The sequence below is a fragment of the Aedes aegypti genome, chromosome 3 (assembly GCF_002204515.2).
Source record: "Aedes aegypti strain LVP_AGWG chromosome 3, AaegL5.0 Primary Assembly, whole genome shotgun sequence".
Classification (NCBI taxonomy): domain Eukaryota; kingdom Metazoa; phylum Arthropoda; class Insecta; order Diptera; family Culicidae; genus Aedes; species Aedes aegypti.
The window spans coordinates 167,717,508-167,731,326 of record NC_035109.1 but is presented as its reverse complement, the minus strand read 5'-3'; the positions used below and the strand labels follow the sequence as shown (position 1 = coordinate 167,731,326).

At 43.3% G+C, this 13,819-nt stretch overlaps 1 long non-coding RNA gene across 1 annotated transcript; it reads right to left on the bottom strand.

The window, feature by feature from the left end:
* Positions 1-10,850: 10,850 nt before the first annotated feature.
* On the bottom strand, positions 10,851-11,477 carry LOC110678377. The gene is made up of 2 exons (XR_002501545.1): positions 11,410-11,477; positions 10,851-11,349 (listed from the first exon to the last, which is right to left on the bottom strand). It is a non-coding gene; the product is annotated as an uncharacterized LOC110678377 (long non-coding RNA).
* Positions 11,478-13,819: the final 2,342 nt, after the last annotated feature.

Genomic DNA, 13,819 nt, shown 5'->3' with positions numbered 1-13,819 from the left:
GAACGACAGTTGCGACGCAAATGACCGGGCTTTGTCGCAAAAGTAGCATCTTCTCACCGGCGCTCTATTGCCGAGTCCACCCACACTTTGCACTTCATTTTGCACTACCACACTTTTCATAGCTTTCGTCTCATATTGCCTTTCACTCATTTCGCCAGAACGCTCTCTCCGACGCTCGAACTCATCGATCAGCTTGGATTTCACTAGCTGCATCGTGATGTCCGCATCAGCACGACTCTCTAGGGCCGTCACTAATGTTCCGTATGAGTCGGGCTAGCTGCGCAGGATCATCGCGATCCGCAGTGACTCTTCCAGCGGTTGCCCCGCATTCGACAAACGATCGAATAAATCCTCCAACGCTACCAAATGGCACTCGAGATCACCACGTTCCGCGAGATTCAAACTGCAAAGTTTCTTCAGTAAAGACACACGTGACGTGACCGTGTTCTTTTCGTGGTAAACACGCAACTGATCCCAAAACGCTTTTGCACTCTTTGCTTCTTTCACCAGTGCAAACTGATTATCGTCTATACACAGTCCGATAGTGGCATGAGCTTTCCGATCGTCCTTCGTCCACTGATCGGTCACTACAGCCGGCCTTGCATCACCGACCACATACCACAGCTCCTCCCTGGTCAGGAGCATCTCCATCCGGAACTTCCATATTTGCCAGTTCTGATTGTTCAGTCTGGCAAACGCAAACTTGTTCACATCCGCCATTTTTGTGGGAGAGTATGATTTACCGCACAGGGGAATCTGCGTATGTTTCGGATTACCGGAAAAAGGATCGACCACGAGTTTTAGAAAAAACTGAATAAAGGAAACTTTTACTCTAAACGTGATTCTCGTCGGATGTACAAAGTTGAACTGAACACTGTCTCTTTCTCTACACACTGCTCTGCCGTCGCCGTAGGGGTGCGGCAGTCGCCCCAGTGGAAAAGTAATGCACAGGATGTGGTTGACGAGGGGCAAGACACTGCTTATTCTCTTCACTCCTCCTCAATGTTTGACGCTCGGCACACCGCCAACCAATCCAAGCTCACTCGCGAAGTGATGATGCTTAACTCTTCCCAACGGTTTCGTAAGAACGTCCGCCTTCATGTCTTCCGTCGAGCAATACACCAACGCAACCTCGCCTCGTTCACATAGGTTAGCGTTAGCGTAGTTAACCTCGCCTCGTTCACATAGGTTCCTCACGAAGTGGCGCTTTGTTTCTATGTGCTTTGACCGCTTGCTAGAACGCTCGGACTGAGCAAAGCTGAGGCATCCCTGATTGTCCTCGTGAACAACCGTCGCTGTAGTTTGCTCCTCTCCAAGATCACGAAGCAGTCGTCGCATCCAGACCACCTCTTGGCACGTCTCCGTTAGAGCAACGTACTCTGCTTCTAAAGTCGACAGCGTGACACAGTCTTGCCGACGACTTGCCCACGAAACGGCTCCTCCTTGCCTTGAGCGACATATCCCGGGGGCTGCTTCATGTAGATTTCCTCGCTTATGTTGCCGTACAGATAAGCGGTTCGGACGTCTAGGTGCTTCACTACGAGATTCTTCTTTCCAGCCAATGCCAAAAGAGTTCGCAGAGTGGCATGGCGAGTCACCGGAGCAAACACTCTCGCGACGCCGCCAAACGAAACGAAAATTTCTCAAAAATTTCCTCCCGCACTTTCCGAAACGCAAACTGGGCCCATAATCTGTGGGAGAGTATGATTTACCGCACAGGAGAATCTGCGTATGTTTCGGATTACCGGAAAAAGGATCGACCACGAGTTTTAGGAAAAACTTAATCAAGAAAACTTTTACTCTAAACGTGTTTCTCTTCGGATGTACAAAGTTGAACTGAACACTGTCTCTTTCTCTACACACTGCTCTGCCGTCGCCGTCGGGGTGCGGCAGTCGCCCCAGTGGAAAAGTAATGCACAGGATGTGGTTGACGAGGGGCAAGACACTGCTTATTCTCGCGGAGAAACAACACACACTCACACACGGCGTGATCACTTTCGCTCTCTCGGATCCTTTTTTCTACGCAATCCGGAAACTTCCCTTCGGCACGGCTGGGCCAATAACCTGTTGGGCAGAGGTGGACACATCACAACGCAGAACAGGGTCACCGAAGCGGAACTTTAACAAACACACGTCTGAACGGATTGAACATCACATTACGGATGAATGGCAAAACTTTCCATTCTCCCTTTCTTCCTTCTATTTGGCGCGCTCGCCGCCTGCCCTACTGGCGCATGCGTCATTTGCCCTACTCTACACATCAGTGTTGCCGCTTTGCTTATGAGGCACAATCATTGCATACTCCAACACATTAATGGGTGATATACGGTCACCGCTCAATGCTTTATTGCATCATCATACTCAATGCTTCATCGCAAGAAAAACAGCAAGACTTCAATGCAGTATTTATCGTCGATCCTTCATTCACTCAGGCAAATAGACTATAGAAATACTTAAATATCCCTTATAAAAATTCACCACAAGAAATCTGGTTGAAATTCGTAGATTTGTCTTAAGCCTGATTCGCTGCTGACAAGTAATTTCTCGGCCTATCTTGATGCATGGAAAATTTCTGCAAGAATGCGTTTTTTTCTGATTGCAGTACGCAGTTTAAAAGAAATGTCAGTTCAAATGGGAATCACTATAGAAAATTTCGGCAAGGAATCGGCGAGAAATTTATTTAGCGATTCCTTTTCAGTAGCAAATCAGGCTTCATGAGAAACCAGAATTTGAAAACAAAAAAAAAGTTGCATCGACCTGGAATTGAACCAAAAACCTTACGATTGGGCCCAAGGTATTTTGAAGAAAGGTACGGCAATCTAAGCAGTCAGTGGATGCGGGGAGTGCTGAACAGCGAGGGAGGAAAATGACAGCAGGCGAGTCGGCGAGCTGATCAGTTTGTTGATGCATTTTTCCCCTCCAATGGTTGCTATCGTATCCATGGTGTCGTAATGTTTATTATTACGGATTGAAAATTGAAAAGGAAAATTTTCTGCTGATACAAACGACACTTTCAGGATACAGGTACAAAATAAATGTATTTTTAGATCGGGTCTTTATTATCAGTTGCTCTGTTTCAGGATGCTGTTATTCCACAATGGGAGAAAATATTCTAAATAAAACGAAATCCTAAAGTGATGGTGATACAGACGATTGCGTAGCGTAACTCAAGACCATGGTGCCTTCCTGTTGGTCTCGAAGAGGACAGTTCAAATTATGGAGTTCATTATTTACTACACAAAACTAAGCCAATTCATCAATTTCAGATAGTTTTTTTATAACGTGCTGTTTGATGATGTGAATTGGATCAAACGACACATTTGATATTATGTAGGATTGTGGTACGTTCGTGAAATTCCAGTGATAGTCATAAATTGTGTTTATAGTTTACAAATAAAAAAATATGATCGGAAAGAAACTCCATCACTACATTTTCATTACAAGCAAGGAATTGATAAAAGATCCTTACTCCCTTTACGTCCTTTTTGAATGACAAAGGGACAGCTAAAAGAATGTCGAATGTGATTTTCTAGCCACTTCTCCAGCGTATTTCTCATGTTGTCACCGTAATCTATCATTTCTTTGTTTTATTTAACGGGTCAACTGGTTCAATATCATTTAGGTTCTTTATTTTAATAAAACCAATAGGAAGCATCAAGTTTTCTTCTTGGGTGTTGAATGACGTATACGAAACAAAATAAAAAGTGAGGGGAAAAACTTGCTAGGATCTCAAGGCTTGCTGATCTGATGGAGTACCACAAACTTGCCAGCTGTCAAATGTTTTCCCAATATGGCGGATTGCTTTAAATGACACATTGAATTACCTCCCTTATAGATACCTTGATTGGGCCTATGCGTACACCACACGCCTACCGCCGATTCAATATGGCAAGATGCTAAAACGATACATAAAGCGTGAAGATGAGCAACCGTTTTAGCCCCACACAAAGAAAACAAAACAAACTCTCAACAGCAAAAGAGCGACAGCCGCGGTAAACTTGGAAGTGCAAAAGTCGTGTTCACCAACTTATTGCGCATTTCACCCCAAATTGAACTATCACGAAATTTGTAGAGTGCAGAAAAAGTGTGATAAGAGGCAAAGATGGTTAAAAGGAAAAAGATGATCGACTCTTTATTTTGCCATATATTTTGTCGACGACACGTTATTCAAGTAACACTACTGCCATCTGTTGAGTCAAAAGCGCGTAAACATTATATTCTGCCAAATTAAAATCATCGTGCAATCAAAAAACGAAAAGTGGAAGAAATCAAAACAACCACGCTTAAAAATTGTTACACAGAAGTGAGTTCGACTCACATAACATCAGGCTTTTCTGGAACAACACAACATTTGAATAAGTTTTAATATATACTAAAAACTGTTCATGTGCTGTTTTTTTCTTCTTTTTCTTACATTTTATGCCATTTAGAGATGATTGGCAATGTCGCACATCCACGTTTGAGCTGTGTACCTTTTTTCACGCGTGAATGTCATAAACGAACACCTCAACATCTGGTGGTCACTAGAAGAACATTGCATATTAGTTGGCTTTTGACTCACCAGAGCGGCACTATTCATGTCGCCTAGAAAACACAAGAGTCGGTTATCTTTTTCCTTCAAACCATCTTTGTAAGAGGTCACGCTTGCAACGTATTCGGTGCACTTGTTCCTTGAACCACAAGGAATAAATGCACTAAAAACATTATCATGATTCGACGTATCCCTGCTATCACACCATCAATCAATATGAAACTGGCGATTTTTTCTGGGGACCGGTTCGCAGAGTGTGAATGACTCCGGTACCCACTCCTAGAATTTGACATTTCAATAGTTTAACGTAATTTTTGTTTGCTCCTTGGTTGTCAAAAGGCATCCTTCACAACAATGATTTTTTTTTCTACACAATGTTTATATTTACGTACTATAGTGCATTCTTGCACAAACTGATTAATCCAGTTAATCCGAAAACCAGAAGTTGCGCTGCATGCAGAAGTGTTCTGCAGGAGTAATGATGAAAATAGCAAGGAGAAGTTTCCTCAAGAAATAAAAATTCCACCAGATATCGTTTCGAGTTTGCTAATGCCATTTTAATCTTTTTCTAGAATTCGTAATGAAGTTCTCACATGGATTCTCCTGACGTTCCTGCGGAGTTTCATCTAGGAATTACTTCCGTGATTTTGTTCAAGAGTTCTTCCAAAGATTCACCCACGAGTTCATCCAGGGATTCCTCCAGGAGTTCTTATTTATTTAGTTGGTTTTACATCAATTAATTTGATAAAACTTCGTTAACGATGTTACGCCAATATACTCGGTCCATGGCTGTGTCTCTCCAACTTCAATTTTGGCCCACGTTCTCCAGATCTTGTTGCACCTGATCAAGCCACCTCGCTCGCTGTGCTCCCCGCCTTCTTGTGCCAACCGGATTTGACGCGAACACCATCTTTGCAGGATTGTTTTCCGGTAGTCTTGCAACATGCCCTGCCCAGCGCACCCTTCCGGCTTTTGCAACCTTCTAGATACTGGGTTCGCCGTAGAGCCTAGCGAGCTCGTGGTTAGCGAGCGTTTTGTACATGGTACATTTGGTGCGGGGGTGAATCTTTCTCGACCGCAGCTTCTTCTGGAACCCATAGTAGGCGCGACTTCCACTGATGATGCGTCTCCGTATTTCACGACTAACGTTGTTATCAGCCGTTAAAAAGGATCCGTGGTAGACGAAATCATCAACCACCTCAAAAGTATCCCCGTCTATCGTAACACTGCTTCTCAGGCGGGCTCTGTCGCGCTCAGTTCCGTCTATCAGCATGTACTTTGTTTTTGACGCATTCACCACCAGGCCGACTTTTGTCGCTTCACGTTTCAGGCGGGTGTACAGATCTGCCACCGTTCCAAATGTTCTGCCGACAACATCCATATCATCCGCGAAGCAAACAAATAGGGTCCTGTCCCAATTTTAGTGCCAAACGTTTAAGTTTAGGCCAAGAACCCATGTTTACTCAATTTTTTAATGTTTTCCGGTAGTTTAAGTACAAAAAAACATTTTCTATGTTTATTTTAGATTTTGTCACACCCCTTGGCTTTAACTCAAATTTTGGGTGTATTTTGTTTTCCGTGTCCCTTTCGAAATGTCAGATAGGAACAACCCCAGTGTTAAAACTAAAACCCCTGTGGTGTTTTTGTCGACTAAGCGAACGTCAAACATGATCTTAAGTGTCAAGGTTCATTTATGGACCCAATTTTTAAATTAAAGTTTAAACATGATATAGCCGCTATTTGGGCGGGAAAAATTGCTGAAGTAGTTGCAGTAAGGTGCTCTTTCGTGTTATCGAATAAAAACAAGATTTCATTAAAAATTTTAGGACCCAGATGGGGCAGTTGGTCAATGGAGTGCGCTGCAGCTGATGTTGATATTATTATTTCTTCTACTGCTGCGTTTGCTGCTGATTTGACCGCTTTTTCTACAGCTGCGCATGGGTCTATTGGAGGTGTGTCAAGAAGTGCCGATAGTTGATGTTTTATTTCTGCGGCACTTGTCTTGCTGCTACTGTTGACGATGGAAATGCACCATTTAATTTCGCTCAGCATTTGTTCAAAATGTGCCAGCGTTTCGTCGTGCATAGCACTGAGGCTATTAAAATTAGTTGCTAATTTGTGGTTTGCTGTCAATGAATGTCCAATAGTTTCCGAGATATGTTTGAAAGATGTGGACAGTTCATTAAGATTAAATTCAGGAATGAATTTATCCTGACAGTCTTGGCACAAAGGAAGCATGAAGGTACGTAAAATTTCTTCGTGGTGTCGTTGTACGCCAATGCAGGCAGCGTAATAGGTCCGCTTAGGGCTTATTCACAAATTTCATAACGCTCAAGGGGGTGGGTGGATGTCCTCACGATGTTACGGCTCATACAAAATTTGTAGAATATTCATACAAAAAGCGTTACGAAGGGGTGGGTGGGTGTCTAAAATGGCCATTTTCAGCGTTATGAAATAAATGAATGAGCCCTTACGATTGTCGTTTTGTGTACAGTTCACAACACCACACTTCATTTTGCACACGCGTCGATAAAAAAAAATGTAAATTAAAAGCTTACGCGAGGTGCGCGCGCGGGTCAAATAAAAATGTTTATTAAAAAAAAAAGTTAAAAGGTAAAAATATATACAAGAGCGCCAAGACAGCGCGTCCGAACACAACGGAGGTTCGCAATGCAATGAGGGCAGGTTGGTATCCTTCATCCGCCGTGCTGACGTAGTCACTTCCTCCGCTGTCGTGACCCTCGGCGCCTGTGTTCTCCGTGCCATTCAGGTGTTCATCGTAGTGCTGCTTCTACCTTTCAATCATCTCACGTCCGTCGGTCAGGATGCTTCCGTCCTTATCCCTACACATTTCGGCTCGTGGCATGAAGCCTTTTCGGGATGCGTTAAGCTTCTCGTAGAAGGAGAAGGAGAAGTTTCCTCAAGAAATAAAAATTCCACCAGATATCGTTTCGAGTTTGCTAATGCCATTTTAATCTTTTTCTAGAATTCGTAATGAAGTTCTCACATGGATTCTCCTGACGTTCCTGCGGAGTTTCATCTAGGAATTACTTCCGTGATTTTGTTCAAGAGTTCTTCCAAAGATTCACCCACGAGTTCATCCAGGGATTCCTCCAGGAGTTCTTATTTATTTAGTTGGTTTTACATCAATTAATTTGATAAAACTTCGTTAACGATGTTACGCCAATATACTCGGTCCATGGCTGTGTCTCTCCAACTTCAATTTTGGCCCACGTTCTCCAGATCTTGTTGCACCTGATCAAGCCACCTCGCTCGCTGTGCTCCCCGCCTTCTTGTGCCAACCGGATTTGACGCGAACACCATCTTTGCAGGATTGTTTTCCGGTAGTCTTGCAACATGCCCTGCCCAGCGCACCCTTCCGGCTTTTGCAACCTTCTAGATACTGGGTTCGCCGTAGAGCCTAGCGAGCTCGTGGTTAGCGAGCGTTTTGTACATGGTACATTTGGTGCGGGGGTGAATCTTTCTCGACCGCAGCTTCTTCTGGAACCCATAGTAGGCGCGACTTCCACTGATGATGCGTCTCCGTATTTCACGACTAACGTTGTTATCAGCCGTTAAAAAGGATCCGTGGTAGACGAAATCATCAACCACCTCAAAAGTATCCCCGTCTATCGTATCACTGCTTCTCAGGCGGGCTCTGTCGCGCTCAGTTCCGTCTATCAGCATGTACTTTGTTTTTGACGCATTCACCACCAGGCCGACTTTTGTCGCTTCACGTTTCAGGCGGGTGTACAGATCTGCCACCGTTCCAAATGTTCTGCCGACAACATCCATATCATCCGCGAAGCAAACAAATAGGGTCCTGTCCCAATTTTAGTGCCAAACGTTTAAGTTTAGGCCAAGAACCCATGTTTACTCAATTTTTTAATGTTTTCCGGTAGTTTAAGTACAAAAAAACATTTTCTATGTTTATTTTAGATTTTGTCACACCCCTTGGCTTTAACTCAAATTTTGGGTGTATTTTGTTTTCCGTGTCCCTTTCGAAATGTCAGATAGGAACAACCCCAGTGTTAAAACTAAAACCCCTGTGGTGTTTTTGTCGACTAAGCGAACGTCAAACATGATCTTAAGTGTCAAGGTTCATTTATGGACCCAATTTTTAAATTAAAGTTTAAACATGATATAGCCGCTATTTGGGCGGGAAAAATTGCTGAAGTAGTTGCAGTAAGGTGCTCTTTCGTGTTATCGAATAAAAACAAGATTTCATTAAAAAATTTAGGACCCAATCGGGGCAGTTGGTCAATGGAGTGCGCTGCAGCTGATGTTGATATTATTATTTCTTCTACTGCTGCGTTTGCTGCTGATTTGACCGCTTTTTCTACAGCTGCGCATGGGTCTATTGGAGGTGTGTCAAGAAGTGCCGATAGTTGATGTTTTATTTCTGCGGCACTTGTCTTGCTGCTACTGTTGACGATGGAAATGCACCATTTAATTTCGCTCAGCATTTGTTCAAAATGTGCCAGCGTTTCGTCGTGCATAGCACTGAGGCTATTAAAATTAGTTGCTAATTTGTGGTTTGCTGTCAATGAATGTCCAATAGTTTCCGAGATATGTTTGAAAGATGTGGACAGTTCATTAAGATTAAATTCAGGAATGAATTTATCCTGACAGTCTTGGCACAAAGGAAGCATGAAGGTACGTAAAATTTCTTCGTGGTGTCGTTGTACGCCAATGCAGGCAGCGTAATAGGTCCGCTTAGGGCTTATTCACAAATTTCATAACGCTCAAGGGGGTGGGTGGATGTCCTCACGATGTTACGGCTCATACAAAATTTGTAGAATATTCATACAAAAAGCGTTACGAAGGGGTGGGTGGGTGTCTAAAATGGCCATTTTCAGCGTTATGAAATAAATGAATGAGCCCTTACGATTGTCGTTTTGTGTACAGTTCACAACACCACACTTCATTTTGCACACGCGTCGATAAAAAAAATGTAAATTAAAAGCTTACGCGAGGTGCGCGCGCGGGTCAAATAAAAATGTTTATTAAAAAAAAAAGTTAAAAGGTAAAAATATATACAAGAGCGCCAAGACAGCGCGTCCGAACACAACGGAGGTTCGCAATGCAATGAGGGCAGGTTGGTATCCTTCATCCGCCGTGCTGACGTAGTCACTTCCTCCGCTGTCGTGACCCTCGGCGCCTGTGTTCTCCGTGCCATTCAGGTGTTCATCGTAGTGCTGCTTCTACCTTTCAATCATCTCACGTCCGTCGGTCAGGATGCTTCCGTCCTTATCCCTACACATTTCGGCTCGTGGCATGAAGCCTTTTCGGGATGCGTTAAGCTTCTCGTAGAACTTTCGCGTTTCTTGTGAACGATACAGTTGTTCCATTTCTTCTCATTCCGCTTCTTCCAGGCGGCGATTTTTGTCCCGAAATAGGCGGGTTTGCTGCTTTCGTTTTTTTATATCGCTCCACGTTTTGTCGCGTTCCTTGCTGCAGCATTGCAGCCCACGCTGCATCCTTCTCCTCCAAAACCTGCCTGCATTCTTCGTCGAACCAATCGTAACATGTCCTCCTTCCCACGTACCCGACGATGCTCTCGGCTGCGTTGTTGATGGCTGCTTTTATGTTGCTCCAGCAGTCCTCAAGAGGGGCTTCGTCAAGCTCGCCCTCTACCGGCATCGCTACCTTGAGATGCTGCGCGTATGCAGCGGCGACGTTCGGTTGGGCCACCCGCATAAACTGGAACCATATCAGTACATTTACCCGAACTATCCACAACCACTCACAACAATATCTAAACAGTACCGTATAACACCCAAAGCAACAATAAACTAACAATACCGCGAACAGTTTTTACAATCTGGGAAACAGTAAATGGACAAATAACAATGTGGGGAATAGGCGGTTAAGTTATGTAACCATATAAAAATGGCGATTTTCTCGAACAAATTTTTTCGGAGACTGTTTGTCAAACTGTGCATATATTGTACATTTTTTGCCAAATCAATTGTAAGGCAAACAGTTTACAAACTATTTAACCATAACATTCTATTGAAAAGGAGTAATGTATGTATAATTATTCGTTTATGGTGATTTGTGGTATTTAAACCAAATACTGGACTGTTATGATACATTTATACCATTAGAGGAATTGCGATAAAATATTGTAGAGGATACAATGAAACAAGTAAATGTGTAGAAACAAACTCACTTCAAATTTAACAAATCTGTACATTTTATTCAACAAATATTCATGATGTTCGAGGATGTATTAAATGTAACTGATTTAGGTTTGAAGAAAATTAAGACTACACATAGTACCTGTTTCCTTGCGTGTTAAAAAAAATGGCGAACACACTTTTATTTAGATTGTTTATTATTGATTGATTTTAAAGTTCACTCCACTCTTTTTTGTTTATATGGAATAAATTTTTACATCATATTGTCTGTGTGCCGAGTTAGTATGACTAGTATTTTCGGCAGCTTTGTTCTTTCCGTCACAGGAGGTTTTTTGTAAGCTATTGGACTAAAAACTTGCATCGACACTATTAGCATCTTACTGATGAATTTCGGAAGATTTTGTCGACAAAACCCCCTGTGACGAAGAGCACAAAACGACCATGAAAATCGATTCTAACTGGTTCCCCGAACCAGTAGTTTCTCTGTGCGGTAGCTTCATGCCGTTCTGGCACAATATAAAACACTTCCTGTAAGGATCCATCCTGCTGCTGAAGATCTAATGATACGCTCTGGTTGCGGAGACCGGAACGTGTCGCGTATCGGCTTGGAGGAGGTTGCCACGGAGGTGTTGTCGGTTCACATCTGCCTTTTACTCAGCGCCAGCATTGCGAATCCTTTGGGGGGGAGAGAAGAAATTTAGTCCCGTTGTAGGCCGATTTGAAACGGTTACTTACCAGCTGCAGTTCTGGATCCGGTACCGGATAATAATATAGATTTTGTAGCACAAAACAAGCAGAAATTATTGCGGCGCTTATATTAAATCCACATCCAGCGGCGGCGGTAACGCGCAGAAGATATGCGCGCAATTCAAACGCAACGTCAAAATTCAAGTAGGCTTGGATTTTTTCGTTCTTCAAGGACGCAAATGTTTCAAATTTGCTAAATTCGAAACATTTGGTGATTTTCATTATCACTGCGACGGTATATCGACATTTTCAGATAATCGCATTACGTGGATTTATCTTGCAGAGCACAATAGAGTCTATATACATATAAACGCTAGCAGAAACCGGAGATGAAAATTTTGTGGCACCGCAAGGATATTTTGTTTTTGTTTTTGGCACACAGGCATAGGAACACGCTAAAAAAAAACACCACGCAGGTGTAGTTTTAAATTTCGAAAAAAAAAGTGTTTTTTTCTTCTACTCACCTTTACTGGAAAAGTTGAACAACACAGTTTTGTTGTTTATTACACATGTATTTCTTTGGGATGTGCAAAAAAAAAAATTGTTCATGTTTTGTGCACTTGCGTGGTAGAGTCACTTAAAGTTATTTGGATAAATTAAATATTTCATTAATGTCCGACTTTAACACTACTAATTGGTTTTTTGTGAGCGTGTATAATAAAGGCTGCTCGCACATACCAACCGTTTGCTGTAATGTATTAATTTGGTAATATATGGTAGAAGCGCAAATCATTCGGCAAATGGTGGCCTTATAGCTCCACTGTTTCTTACGAGTCTCAACCCCTATATAATTTTACCGTTTCCAGCCATTTTGAAATGATGTTACTATTTGATATGGATTACTCAAACCATTTTTAATAATCTAATGCTTTAAATTTAATATTGTCCAACATGAAAGCTACTGTTTGTGGAACATTAACCTTTACAGCTATAAGAAAATTATTGTTTGCAATGTATGGCAAACTGTGTTTTTCTATGCGGGCAGTCACGCTAGGTTATACCGAGGCGGGCTTCGATACCGTACATTGGTGATAACGGATATGGCGCAGTTCCACCATCACTAGATAGTGATCAGAGTCAATGTTAGCGCCACGATAGGTTCTGACGTCGGTAATATCGGAGAAGTGCCGTCCATCGATCAAAACGTGGTCGATTTGTGATTCCGTCTGCAGTGGTGATCTCCAGGTGTATCGATACGGGAGGCTGTGCTGGAATGGCCATGTTCTTGGAGGCGGCAAAATCTATCAGTCGTAGTCAGCCGGTGGGCGCTGAACTTTCCAATCGTCGGTCTGAACTCCTCCTCCTGGCCAACCTGAGCGTTAAAATCTCCTATGATGATCTTGACGTCGTGGCTTGGGCAGCGGTCGTATTGGCGTTCAAGCTGCGCGTAAAATGCGTCCTTGTCATCATCAGTGCTTCCGGAGTGAGGGCTATGCACGTTTATGATGCTGAAGTTGAAGAACCGACCTTTGAGCCTCAACTTGCACATTTTTTTTGTTGATCGGCCACTACCCGATCACGCGCCTTTGCATATCACCCATCACTATAAAAGCTGTTCCCAGCTCACGTGTATTGCCGCAGCTCTGGTAGATGGTATGATTACCTCTAAACGTTCGCTTCATCGAACCTGTCCAGCACACCTCCTGCAGCGCTACGATGTCGAAACCGCGGATCTTCAGTACATGAAGATGAAGTTGAGAGATTTGCAGTTCCACGTACCGAGTTTCCAATCGCTAGTCCATTTTCGTCGCTGTGGTCTTTGTCGATTGTTCCGGTCCGTATTCTCTCCTTGACGTTCCTGTGCTGATGTATTTTTACGGCTGGCTTGCAGGGCCTGACACCAACCCCCTAGATTTCCGTAGAACCATTCCCCCTAAATGTTCGGAGGGCCATAGTGCGCAGTTTAGCTTAGAATCTTTCTCTGGCACTCGGACGATGATCAGCCGCGCCTGACATGGGGAACAGACTCTGTTGTGAGCCGCTCAAGGTTTGCAGAAGCAAGAGCAAAAGCAGCATACGACCAAATTTCCCACCGGGGGTTGGTTACCCGATCTTTCCCAAGGTTACTCGTACTCCGGCCAGTACCACGAGGAGGTAGGGATAGGAGTTGCTGGGCAAGAGGCTAAGGACCACACAATGAGGTCTATTTTATTTCTGTAGATACGCGAGGTACCAATGGTACGCCATGCCCAGCCATTTACCGCGCCTCCAGGAGTGTTTTCAGGATTTCATCTAGTAGTTTATCGTGGATTCTGTTGGGCAGAGGTGGACACGGCACAACGGAAGCGAAACACCGAAGAAAAGGAACCGGACTTGGAATGAAACACTTGTGTGAATGAAACGAGATAAACTTTAATAAACGTCTGCTCGGGTTGAATAGTAACGAATGAAAAAATCA